Consider the following 12,939-nt stretch of genomic DNA (forward strand, 5'->3'; position numbering starts at 1 on the left):
TCACTTGGACTCGGGAAGGGGAACATCACACACCGGGGCCTATCATGGGGAGGGGGGAGGGGGGAGGGATTGCGCTGGGAGTTATACCTGATGTAAATGACGAGTTGATGGGTGCAGCACACCAACATGGCACAAGTATACATATGTAACAAACCTGCACATTATGCACATGTACCCTACAACTTAAAGTATAATAATAATAAATAAATTTAAACAAAAAAAACAGAGTACTAATTAGAGAAATATGAAATCTCACACATCAAGCTGCAGTCTAGAAAACAAATAAAAATTTTATAACTAAAATATTTACCAGTTACAAGTTTGTTTTGACATTCCCTGCTTGGGAATATTGGGGTAAATCCATGGGTTTCTGGCTCAGTGAAAGAAAGCAGAGAATGAATGTCAGCCTTTAGAATTTTCTTTTATTTTTTCACTTCCATCTCAGCTAAAATCATCAAACCAAGCACATACACCTGTGAGCTCCAGGAACTCCATTATCACACTTCTTTTAATCATTTTAATGCACTGCCAGTCTTTTCTGTTTCAGCTCTAATTCAAAAGTGCTTTAAACTTCAAGTAGTTTCCAAGATTATTTTTGAAATAAAGGAGCTCTTTTTTTCATAAAATATTGAAAGTTTTGTGGTAAAGAATAAGTTTCTAAGGTTTTACAAATATAATTTAGGAATATTAGAAAGTCACATCAGTGTACAATCATTGTAATAAAGCCCCTCTAGTAGCATGCTCAAGCAGACTTTCTTAAGACTAATTTTAAAGATATTTTAATTTTGAATAAATAATGCAGCACAAGACACAAAATTTAAAAAGAAATAAGAGAACTAGTTCAACTCAGCCTCCCAGCCATTTTGGTTTCCTACTAGAAGACAACTCACCATCTCCAATGTCTCACAGAGCTTCCAGAGGTGAGCTATGTATAGAAACCACATACACACACTGGCACGCACACACACACACACACACACACACACACTTCTATTTAAAGACAACAGTATTATTTTGGCTATGTACCCATATCCAGTAATGAGATTGCTGGGTCTAATGGTAGTTCTAAGGTTCTTTGAAAAATCTCCAAACTGCTTTCCACAATGACTGAACTAATTTACATTCCAACCAACAGTCTGTAAGCATTCCCTTTTCTCTGCAGCCTCGCGAACACCTTTTTTTGTTTTGTTTTGTTTTTTTTTGTTTGTTTTTTTACCTTTTAATAATAGCCATTCTGACTGGTTTTAATTTGTATTTCTCTGGTAATTAGGGATGATGAGCATTTATTCGTATGTTTGTTGGCTACTTATGTGTCTTCTTTTGAGAAGTATCTGTTCATGTATTTTGCCCAATTTTTATGGGGTTCTTTGCTTTTTGTTTCTTCTGTTACTTAATTCCTTACAGATTTTGGTTATTAGACCTTTGTCAAGTGCAGAATTTGTGAATATTTTCTTCTATTGTGAAGGTAGTCTGATTCTCTGTTGATAGTTCTTTTTGCTGTATAGAAGTTCTTTAGTTTAATTAGGTCTCACTTGTCTATTTTTGGTTTTGTTGCAATTGCCAAAAGTTTTTGCCAAGGCCAATGATTTCCAAGGTTTTCTTCGGGCATTTTTATAGTTTGAGGTCTTGCATTCAAATCTTTAATCAATTTTGAATTAATGTCTGTATATGATAAAAGGTAGGTGTTGAGTTTTATTCTTCTGCATATGGTTAACCAGCTATCCCAGCACCTTTATTGAATAGGGAGTCCTTTCCCTGCGCTTATTTTGTCAATTTTGTTAGAGATTAGATGGTTGTAGGTGTGCAGCTTTATTTTGGGGTTCTCTGTTATATTCCATTGTTCTATGTGTCTGTTTTTGTACCAGTATCAAGCTGTTTTGATTATTGTAGCCTTGTAGTATAGTTTGAAGTCAGGTAATGTAATGCTCATTGCTTTATTCTTTTTTCTCAGAATTGCGTTGGATATTTGGGCTCTTTTTTGGTTCCATATGAATATTAGCATAGCTTTTTTCAAATTCTGGGAAAAATATCATTGGTAGTTTGATAGGAATAGCATCAAATCTGTAGATTGCTTTGGATATGATATGGTTTGGCTGTGTCCCCACCCAAATCTCATCTTATATTCCTACATGTTGTGGGAGGGAACTGGTGGGAGGTAATTGACTCATGGGGTCAAGTCTTTCCCATGCTGTGCTCGTGATAGTGAATAAGTCTCATGAGATCTGATGTTTTTAAAAAGAGGAGTTCTGCACAAGTCTCTCTCTTTTTACCTGCTACCATTCATGTAAGATGTAGCTTGCTCCTCCTTGCCTTCCACCATGATTGTGAGGCTTCCCCATTAATGTGAAACTGTAAGTCCAATTAAATCTCTTTCTTTTGTAAATTGCCCAGTCTCAGATATGTCTTTATCAGCAGCCTGAAAACAGAATAATACAGTAAATTGGTACCAGTAGAGTTGGGCACTGCTGAAAAGATACCTGAAAATGTGGACGCGACTTTGGAACTGGATAACAGACAGAGGTTGGAACAGTTTGGAGGGCTCAGAAGCAGACAGGAAAATGTGGGAAAGTTTGGAACTTCCTAGAGACTTGTTGAATGGCTTTGACAAAACGCTGATAGTGATATGAACAATAAGGTCCAGGCTGAGGTGGTCTCAGATGATTTTGGGTATCTGGCAGGAGCTATTTCTAGGCAGCAAAGCATTCAAGAGGTGACTTGGGTGCTGTTAAAAGCATTCAATTTTATAAGGGAAGCAGAGCATTAAAATTTGGGAAATGTGCAGCCTGACAATGAGATAGAAAAGAAAATTCCATTTTCTGAGGAGAAATACAAGCTGGCTGCAGAAATTTGCATAAGTAACTAGGAGCCAAATGTTGCTCCCCAAGACAATGGGGAAAATGTCTCCAGAGTATGTCAGAGGTCCTCACAGCAGCTCCTCCCATCACAGGCACAGAGGTCTAGGAAAAAAAGTGGTTTCATGGGCCAGGCCCAGGGTCCCTGTGCTGTGTGCAGTCTAGGGACTTGGTGCCTTGTGTCCCAACTGCTCCAGCCATGGCTGAAAGGGGCCAATGTAGAGCTTGGGCTGTGGCTTTAGACAGTGCAAGCCTCAAGCCTTGGCAGCTTCCACATGGTATTGAGCTTGCCAGTGCAGAGAAGTCAAGAACTGGGTTTTATGAACCTCCACCCAGATTTCCGAGGATGTATGGAAATGGTTGAATGTCCAGACAAATGTTTGCTGCAGCGACAGAGCTCTTATGGAGAACTTCTGCCAGGGCAGTGCAGAAGGGAAATGCGGGGTCAGAGACTCCACATAGAATCCCTACTGAGCACCACCTAGTTGAGCTGTGAGAAGAAGGCCACCATCTTCCAGACCCCGGAATGGTAGATCCACTGACAGCTTGCACTGTGCACCTGAAAAAACTGCAGACACTCAACACCAGCCCATTAAGGCAGCTGTGAGGGAAGCTGTACCCTGCAAAGCCACGGGAGCAGAGTTGCCCAAGACTATGGGAACCTACCTCTTGTATCAGTGTGATCTGGATTTGAGACATGGAGTCAAAGGAGATCATTTTAGAGCTTTGAGATTTGACTGCCCTGCTGGATTTTGGACTTGCATGGTGCCTGTAGCCTCTTTGTTTTGGCCAGTTTTTCCCATTTGTCATGTCTGTATTTACCCTACGTCTATACCCCCACTGTATCTAGGAAGTAACTAACGTGCTTTTGATTTTACAGGCTCATAAGTGGAAAGGATTTGCCTTGTCTTGGATAGACTTTGGACTGTAGACTTTTGAGTTAATGTTGAAATAAGACTTTGGGGGACTGTTGGGAAGGCTTAACTGATTTTGAAATGTGAGGATAAGGACATGAGATTTGGGAGGGACCGGGGTGGAATGATATGGTTTGGCTGTGTCCCCACCCAAATCTCATCTTGAATTCCCATGTGTTGTGGGAGGGACCTGATGGGAGATAATTGAATAATGTGGACAAGTCTTCCCGTGTTGTTCTTGTGATAGTGAATAAATGTCACAAGATCTGATGGTTATAAAAAGAGAAGTTCTCCTGAACATGCTCTCTCTGCCTGCTGCCATCCATGTAAGTTGTAGCTTGCTCCTCCTTGCCTTCCACCATGATCATGAAGCTTCCCCAACCACATGGAACTGTATGTCCAATTAAATCTCTATCTTTTGTAAATTGCCCAATCTCTGGTATATCATCATCAGCATGAAAATGGACTAATACAGGACAGTATGACCATTTAAAGAACATTGATTCTTCTATTACATAAGCATGAGAAAACAGATCTTTCTACCAAAAAGACACATGAACTCATAGGTTCATCCCAGCGCAATTCATAATGGCTAAGTCATGAAATCAACCTAGTTACCCATCAAAAGTGGATTGGATAAAGAAAATGTGGTACATATACACCATGGAATAAAAAAATAAAATCATGCCAACTGCAGCAACATAGATGCAGCTGTAGGCCATTATCCTAAGTGAATTAATGCAGGAACAGAAAACCAAATACCACATATTCTCAAGTATAAGTGTTAGCTAAACATCGAATATTCATGGATGTAAAGATGGCAACAATAGACACTACTAGACAAGGAAGAGAAGGAGTGGGGGAAGGTTTGACAAAACTATTGAGTACTATGCTCGGCACCTGGGTGACAACATTATTTGTACCTCAAACCTAAGCATCATGCAATGTATCCAGGTACCAAACCTGCATATGTGCCCCCTGAATCTAAAACAAAAGTTGAAAATAAAATTAAATTAAATTAAAATAAACACAAACAGTGGCAATCTATAACTTCTGTGTCTTATCATTTTTATTTCTCAATATACTTTGACAATTACTCCAGAACAAATGGAGGTGCCTTATTCTGCCAAACAACTGCAACATATTGTAGCCAACAGCCAGGAAGAAACTGAGGCTCTTAGTACATGTCATAAGAAATTGAATCTGTCAGCAACCACATGAGCATGGAAATGATTGCCCACCTAATCAAGCCTCAAATGACACTGCAACATTGCAGAAGAGGCAGCTGAAACTTTGAGGTAATAAATCGATGTGCTTCAAGCAAGTAAGTTTGTAGGAATATTGTTATGCAGCAAAAGATAGCTAATACAATTATTAATAGTTTGATTTCGCTATGATTAACAGATGCTGCTTGCATTGTCTACTTATGGAAATTTACTAATGATTTATTTGTGCCTTGGTAAATGCACAGAACAAAATGGTCATCTTTTTAATGTTCTATGAACATTTAAAAGAATTCTTTTAGGATGCAAAGTTCCAAAGTACCAATTAGATCTACTATGTTTATTATATTATTCAGGTTTTCTCTATATTTACATGTATTTTTGTCATTTTAATTTATTGGGTTGCAGGGGGTAAATTAAATTCTGCTACTTGTTATGGATTTCTATTCCTTGTTGGTTTTGATTTATAAAATTTTCATGAATTTTTATTAGACATACAGATACTTATAACAGAAAAGCTTTACTTTGTCTTACTTTTATCATTATAAAGTTTCCTTTTTCCAGTTTAATGTTATTTCTCTCACTTTTCAAATTTATTGTCTGTTTTGAATGCTATCCCTGCCTTTTTATATTAAATATTTCTAGAATGTCTTTGCATATATTTTTATTTTTGTATTTCTGAGTTACTTTCTTTGAGATGAGTAACTTATGTGTGTGCATTTGTGTGTATACATATCTGTGTATTGTATGTGTGTATATATATAACTATATAGAGTATATATATATTAGTATTTTATATATATATATATATATATTAGTGTTTCAACCAACGTTTCTTTTCATAGAGGCATTTAGCTCATTTATACTGAACTGATATAAAAAGCAGACTTGATCTGTCATCATATTGTCTTGTATTCCTCCCTCTTTATTGTATTCAAAAACAGTCTATTGCTATGTGACTTTCATCATATATAGTTTCTTTGGGTATATTTGTTCTTTAAAGGACAAACTTAGAATAAATATTTTCTAATAATTCTTTGTTTTTGTTATTTTATATTTTTATTTTTATTGACATATAATAGTACATATTAATGGGGCACATAGTGATTTTTGATACATAAAATGTATAATAATTGAATCAGAGTAATGAGCATATCCATCACCTCAGATATTTTTTTTTTTTTTTTTGCCTCGCACTAGTAACTTTTATTTCACTCAAATTAGAGCAATAATCTTCCATACATATCTTCCCTGCCCAATTCAAAGAAAAAAAATCCAAAATGATTAGTAAAGAAAAATATAAGAATTAACAGACCCTTTAAATTTGTTTTAAATATTTTGAATATTTAAAAAGTGTTTAAAGTTTGTAATTCCTAGTAGGAAAACATTATCTGAATGAATACCCTAATGGCAAACCACTGTAAAATGCTTCAGCTGAATTTGGGGGAGAGGGGTAGGGATTATCTTCAAAGCACCCCAGCTCTCTTGATGAGAAGGTCAGAAGTACACTGGTTTGTATTATTGCGACATCCATAAGGTGATCTAGGTTGCTTTTCCTTCAGCAAGGGCTTTATTTATCAGAAGGGCATTACGCTTGACCTCCAAATTTGGCTGACAATTTACTGATGAGATTCATAACCTTTGGGTTGCTCTGGTATTTTGACATATTTGCTGGGTTCTGAGCCACATCCTGGAAGGCCACCATAACTTCTGGATCCTGCATGGCTGCAAGAACCTCTGGATCACTAAGAATTTCATTGAGTCCAGGCATTCCAGCCATTCCAGGCATGGCCCCTCCCATTCCAGGCATTCCTCCGGGAAAACTACCAGGCATTCCCCCAGGAAAGCCACCTGGAAAAGAGCCATACTGAGCTCCTGACTGTCGTCTGGCTTCTTCCTCCCTCTGGGCTCTCTCATGCTCTTCTCGAGCCTTTTTAACTCATTCTATTCTTTCTTTGATCTCTCGCTCTTCACGTTTTCGCTCATACTTTCTCCGATGTTCCGCAATTTTCTGTGCCCTAGGTTGAACTTCTTTCAGCATTGCACTAGCATCTTCATCATAATCCAATTTACAGGCAAGGGCAAGATCATGGGCTGCTTCTTCCCAGTGGCCTAGAAGTCTGTGTGCTTTCCCTCGCCACTTGTAAGGCTGAGCTGAATCAGGATTTATCTCAATGGCTCTGTCACAGTCTCGGATAGCAGCATTTGGCTTCTGTAATTTGACGAAGACACTGGCCCTCTTGGCATACAAAATGGCCAAGCGAGGATTCAGCTTGATGGCATCTGTGAATAAGTCAATGGCTTTCTGGAGTTCACCATCATTAAGAGCTTCAATAGCAGCCACTTTTTTATCATTTGCCTGATCCATCATCTCCTCTGTTATCTCTGCATTTTCATCTCCCATTTCTTGAGGAGAATCAGTGTCTGGTTCAATCACACCTTCTTTATCAATTTCTAGATCACTTTCCTCACTTGATGGTTCGTCTGCCTTTAAGTCTTCCTCCACCTTCTTACTATCAGGTTTTTCTTCCTTGGTATTTTCTTCTGATTTAGCTTTCTGAGTAGCAGGTGGTACTTTACCCCCCATGCTCTCCACCCACTCTCTCAGGAAGCGCATTTCCTCGGTGTGCAGAACGCTCGGATCCTGCTTACACATTTTCACAAAGGCCCGAAGCTCGTTCACTTTGCGGGAGTCCATGGTAGAGAGGTGGTGTGCGAAGCTGGGGGACTACGGCCCTGTTCCAGGCCCAGGCGCTGGCTCGGCGTGACCGCGCAGAAGCCACCTCAGATATTTATAATTTGTGTTGGGAACATTCAAAATCCTGTCTTTTAGCTGTCTTAAAGTATATCATAAATCATTAACAACTATGGTCACTCTACAGTGCTATAAAAACCTTGAACTTATTTCTCCTGTCTAGTTGCAATTTTGTCTCCTTTTACCAATCCCTCCCTCACTACCCTTTCTCTATCCCTTTCTCTCCCTATCCTTTCCAGTCTCTAGTAACCACTGTTCTACCCTATCCCTCCATGAGACAAACTTATTTATGTTCTGCACATGAGTGACAACATGCAGATAAAGATTTTTATCTTGCTGTTCCTGGCTTATTTCATTTAATGTAATGTCCTCCAGGCTCTGTTATTTGTGGTGAATAACAGTAGTTCACTTCTTTTTTATAACTGAAGAACATTCCACTGTGTATAGATATCACATGATTTTAATCCATTCATCTGTCAATAAACAGTTAAGTTGATTGAATATCTTGGCTATTGTGAATAGTGCTGCAATAAACATGAGAGTCCAGATATCTCTTCAATACATAGATCTCCTTTCCTTTGAGTGTATACCCAGTAGTGGGATTGCTGGAACATGTGGTAGTTCTATTTGTATTTTCAGTAACCTCTATACTGTTTTCCATATGGCTATGCTAGTTTGCATTCCCACCAACAGTGCATAAGAGTTCACCTTTCTCTGCATCCTCACCAGCATTTATTTCTTGTGTCTTTTAGATAATATTCATTCTAACTAGGATGAGATGATATCTAATTGTGGTTTTGATGTGCATTTTCCTGATTATTTTGATGTTAAGTAGTTTTTCCATATATTTGTTGGCCATTGTATGTTTCTTTTGTAAAGTGTCTAGTCAGATCATTTGCCCATTTTAAAAAATTGGGTTATTTGTTTTCTTGCTGTTGAGTTCCTTATGTATTCTGGCTATTACTCTTTTGTCAGATGAGTAGTTTGAAAATTTTTTCTCCAATTCTGTAGGTTGCCTTTTCCCTCTGTTGTTTACTTTGCTGTACAAAAGCTTTTAAGTTTGATATAATCCCATTTGCCTATTTTTGCTTTTTTCTTATGCTTTAGAGGTGTTAGTTATAGTCTTTTTCTGGACCAATGTCCTTCAGCGTATCTGCTCTGTTTTCTTCTAGTAGTTTCATAGTTTCTGGTCTTATGTTAAAATATTGCATCTGCTTTGTGTCAATATTTGTATAAAGTGAAAGATGGGAGACTAGTTTCATTCTTCTACATATGGATATCCAGTTTTCCAAGCACGATTTATTGAAGAGACTGTCCTTTACTCAGTGAACGTTCTTTGCACCTTTGTTGAAAATCAGTTGGCTAAAAATAGGTGGATTTAATTTTGCCTTTTCTATTCTGTTCCGCTGGTTTATGTGTCTGTTATTAAGCAAGCACCATGATGTTTTGGTTACCATAGCTTCACAGTATATTTTGAAATCTGGTAGTGTGATGCCCCACCTTTGTTCTTTTTGCTCAGGATTACTGTGGCTATTTGGGATCTTTTGTGGTTTTATAATAATTTCAGGATGTTTTTTCTATTTCTGTGAAGATTGTCATTGCTAATTTGATAGGGATTGCACAGAATCTGTAGATTGTTTTGGGTAGTATAGTCATTTTAGCAACATTGTTTCTTCTAGTCCATGAACATGTGATATCTTTCTATGTTTTGTATGTGTGTCTTCAATTGGTTTCATCAGTGTTTTATAGCTTTCCTTGTAAAGATATGTCAGTTCCTTCACTAAATTTATTCTTAGATATTATGTATAGCTATTGTAAATGAGATTGCTTTTTTGATTTTTTTTCCAGCTATTTTGTTGTTAGTTCTTAGAAATGCTACTGATTTTTGTATGTTGATTTTGTGTCCTGCAAATTTACTAAATTCATTTATCTGTTCTAAGAGGTTTTTTTGGTGGTATCTTTAGGTTTCTCTACATATAGGATCATATCATCTGCAAAGAGGGATCAATTGACTTCCTCCTTTCCAATTTGAATGTCTTATTTCCTTCTCTTACCTAATTGTTCTGGTTAGGACTTCTAGCACTATGTTAAATAAGGAATGGTCAGAGTTGTTTTCCTTGATTTTTTACCAGATCTTAAAGGAAAGACTCAGACTCTCAGCTTTTCCTCATTTAATATGATGTCAGCTATGGGTTTGTCATATATTACCTTTATTGTGTTGAGGTACATCCCTTCTATACCTAATTTGTTGAGAGTTTTCTATCAAAGGAATATTATATTTTATCAAATAGATTTTTGTGTGTCTACTGAGATGATCATATGGTTTTCGTCCTTCATAATATTGATGTGATGTATCCTGTTTATTGATTTGTGTATTCTACACCATCCTTGCATGCTTGGGATATATTCCACTAAATCATAATATATAGTCTTTTTGATGTGCTGTTGGATTCAATTTGCTAGTGTTTGGATGAAGACTTTTGCATCTATGTTTATCACAAATGTTGACCTGTAGTTTTCTTTTTTGGTGGTGTCCTTATCTGGTTTTGATATCAGCACTATGTTGGCAATGTAGAATGAGTCGGGAAGAGTACCCAGTCTTTCACTTTATTTTTATTTTTATTTGAATATTTAGAAGTATGAGTATTAGTTCTTCTTTAAAAGTTTGGTAAAAATCAGCAGTGAAGACATCTGGCCCTGAGCATTTCTTTGTTAGGAGACTTTTTATTACAGATTCCTTACTCATTATTTGTCTGTTCTGTTTTTCTATATTGTCTTAGTATAATCTTGGTAGTTGGTATGCATCCAAAACTTTATCCATTTTCTCTAGGTTTTCCAATTTCTTGGTGTATAGTTCCTCATAATAGCCTCTAACAGTCCTTTGTATTTCTGTAGTTCCTATTGTGATGTCTTATTTTAAGTTTCTGATTTTGTTTGAGTTTTCTCTTTTTCCTTAATCTAGCTAATTTTAAAAAATTTTATCTTTTCAACAAATTAAGGATTTTCTTTTGTTGATTCTTTATATTTCTTAACTTTAATTTTATTTATTTCTGCTCTGATCTTTACTATTTATTTCTACTAATTTTAAGTTTGGTTTGTTCTTGTTTTTCTAGTTCCTTAAAGTATATGATTATTTTATTTGAAATCTTTCTGCTTTTATGAGGTGAGCATTTATCACTATGAACTTGTCTCAATACCGTTTTTGCTCTTCCCCATTGGTTTTGGTATGTTGTGTATTTGGTTTTATTTGTTACAAGGAATTTTTAACATTTCCTCCTTAATTTCTTTCTTGACCCATAGATTATTCAGGATAATTTTGTTTAATTTCCATGTATTTGTACAATTTCAAATGTTCCTCTTATTATTAAATTCTAGTTTTATTCCATTGGGTCACAAAAGACACTTTATATAATTTCAAGTTGTTAAAATTTTTGAGACTTATTTTCTTACTTAAAATATAGTCAGTCCTGGAGAATGCTCCATGTGCTAATGATAAGAATGTGTATCTACAGGTTTTGGATAAAATGTTCTGTAAATGTTAGATCCATTTGGCCTATGGTATAGTTTAAATTTGATATCTGTTGATTTTCTGTCTAAGTAATCTGTTCAAAGCTGAGAGTGGGATGTCAAAGTCACCAATTATTATTACACTGGAGTCTATGTCTGTTTTTGGATCTAATAATATTTGCTCTGTGTATCTGGGCACTCCAACATTTGGTGCATAAATATTTACAACTGTTATATTCTCTTGCTTAATTGATCCCTTTATTATTAATAAAATAAATTAATGGTTTTCTTTTTTGTCTCTTTTTACAGTTTTTACTTAAAGTCTATTTTATATAAGTATAGCTAGTCCTGCTTGCTTATGGTTTTGGCTTGTACAACATTTCTTTTTCCTTTTCTTCACTTTCAGTCTATATGTGTATTTACATGTGAATTGAGTTTCTTGTAGGCAGCAAATAGTTGGGTTTTTTAAAAATCCATTTGTCCAGTCTGTACTTTTTAATTGGAAAATTTAATCTGTTTACATTCAAAGTTATTATTGATAGGTGAGGACTTACTGTTGTTATTTTATTAATTGTTTTCTGGTTGTTTTGCATGCCATTTGTTCTTTTTTTCTTCTCTTTTTTTTATCTTTGCAGTTTGGTGATTTTTTTGTAGAGATAAGATGTATTTTTTTCTGTTTCTGCTTTGTGTATATGTTCTACTAGTGAATCATAATTTTGTTTGTTTTCAGGATGGTAGTTATCTTTGTTTGTTTATTTCCAGATGTAAAACTCCCATAAGCATTTCTTGTAGTGCTACTCTAATGGTGATGAATTTCCTCAATTTTTGCTCATCTGGGAAACAATTTATTTCTCTTTTTTTTTCCTGAAGGGTAGCTTTACCAGGTAGAGCATTTTTGGTAGAAGTATTTTTCTTTCAGCACTTTCAATATATCATCTCATTCTTTCCTGGCCTGTAAGATTTCCTTATATGTGACTTGATACGCTTTTCATGCTATCTTTAAAATTCTCTGTTTTTGACTTTTGATAATTTCACTGTAATGTGCCTTGGAGAGGATCTGTTTGGGTGTTATTTGAGGATCTTTGAAATTCCTGGATCTGGGTGTTTATCTCTTTCCAAAGACTTGGGAAGTTTTCAGCTCTTTTTGATTAAATATGCTTTCCATACTTTTTCCCTTCCATTCTTCTTCTGCTGCCTTCATAATGTGAATATCTGTTCACGTAATTATGTCCCATAAGTCCTGTAAACTTTCTTCATACTTTTATCTTCTTTTTGCTGCCTGGGTTATTTCAGAAAAACCTGTCTTCAAGTTCAGTAATGTGTTCATGTGCTTGGTCTAGTCTGTTGCTGAATCACTTGGTGGTATTTTTTAAATTTAATTCATTACATTCTTTAGGTCTAAGATTTCTGAGGTTTTTAAAAATGATATCTATCTCTTTGTTGAATGTCTCATTCAGATTATAAACTTTTTTCCTGCTTTCATTGTATTCTCTAGCTGAATTCCATTTTGCTGAGCTTTCATAAGATTATTATTTTGAATTCCTTTTCTGGCCTTTCATATTTTTCTGTTTTGTTTTTTGTTTTTTGTTTTTTTTTTTTTGTCTGTTACCAAAGATTTATTGTATTCCTTTGGAAGTGTTTTTTTTTTCTTCTTTCTTTCTTTTTTGCTTTTTTATATTTATTGTGTC

At 35.7% G+C, this 12,939-nt stretch overlaps 1 pseudogene across 1 annotated transcript; it reads right to left on the bottom strand.

Moving 5' to 3' along the window:
- Nucleotides 1–6,160: 6,160 nt before the first annotated feature.
- Nucleotides 6,161–7,763, bottom strand: LOC101018325 (annotated as a pseudogene). Its single transcript, XR_001903708.3, has one exon. The product of XR_001903708.3 is annotated as a hsc70-interacting protein pseudogene (transcript).
- Nucleotides 7,764–12,939: the final 5,176 nt, after the last annotated feature.

Source organism: Papio anubis, chromosome 5 (assembly GCF_008728515.1).
Source record: "Papio anubis isolate 15944 chromosome 5, Panubis1.0, whole genome shotgun sequence".
Lineage (NCBI taxonomy): Eukaryota > Metazoa > Chordata > Mammalia > Primates > Cercopithecidae > Papio > Papio anubis.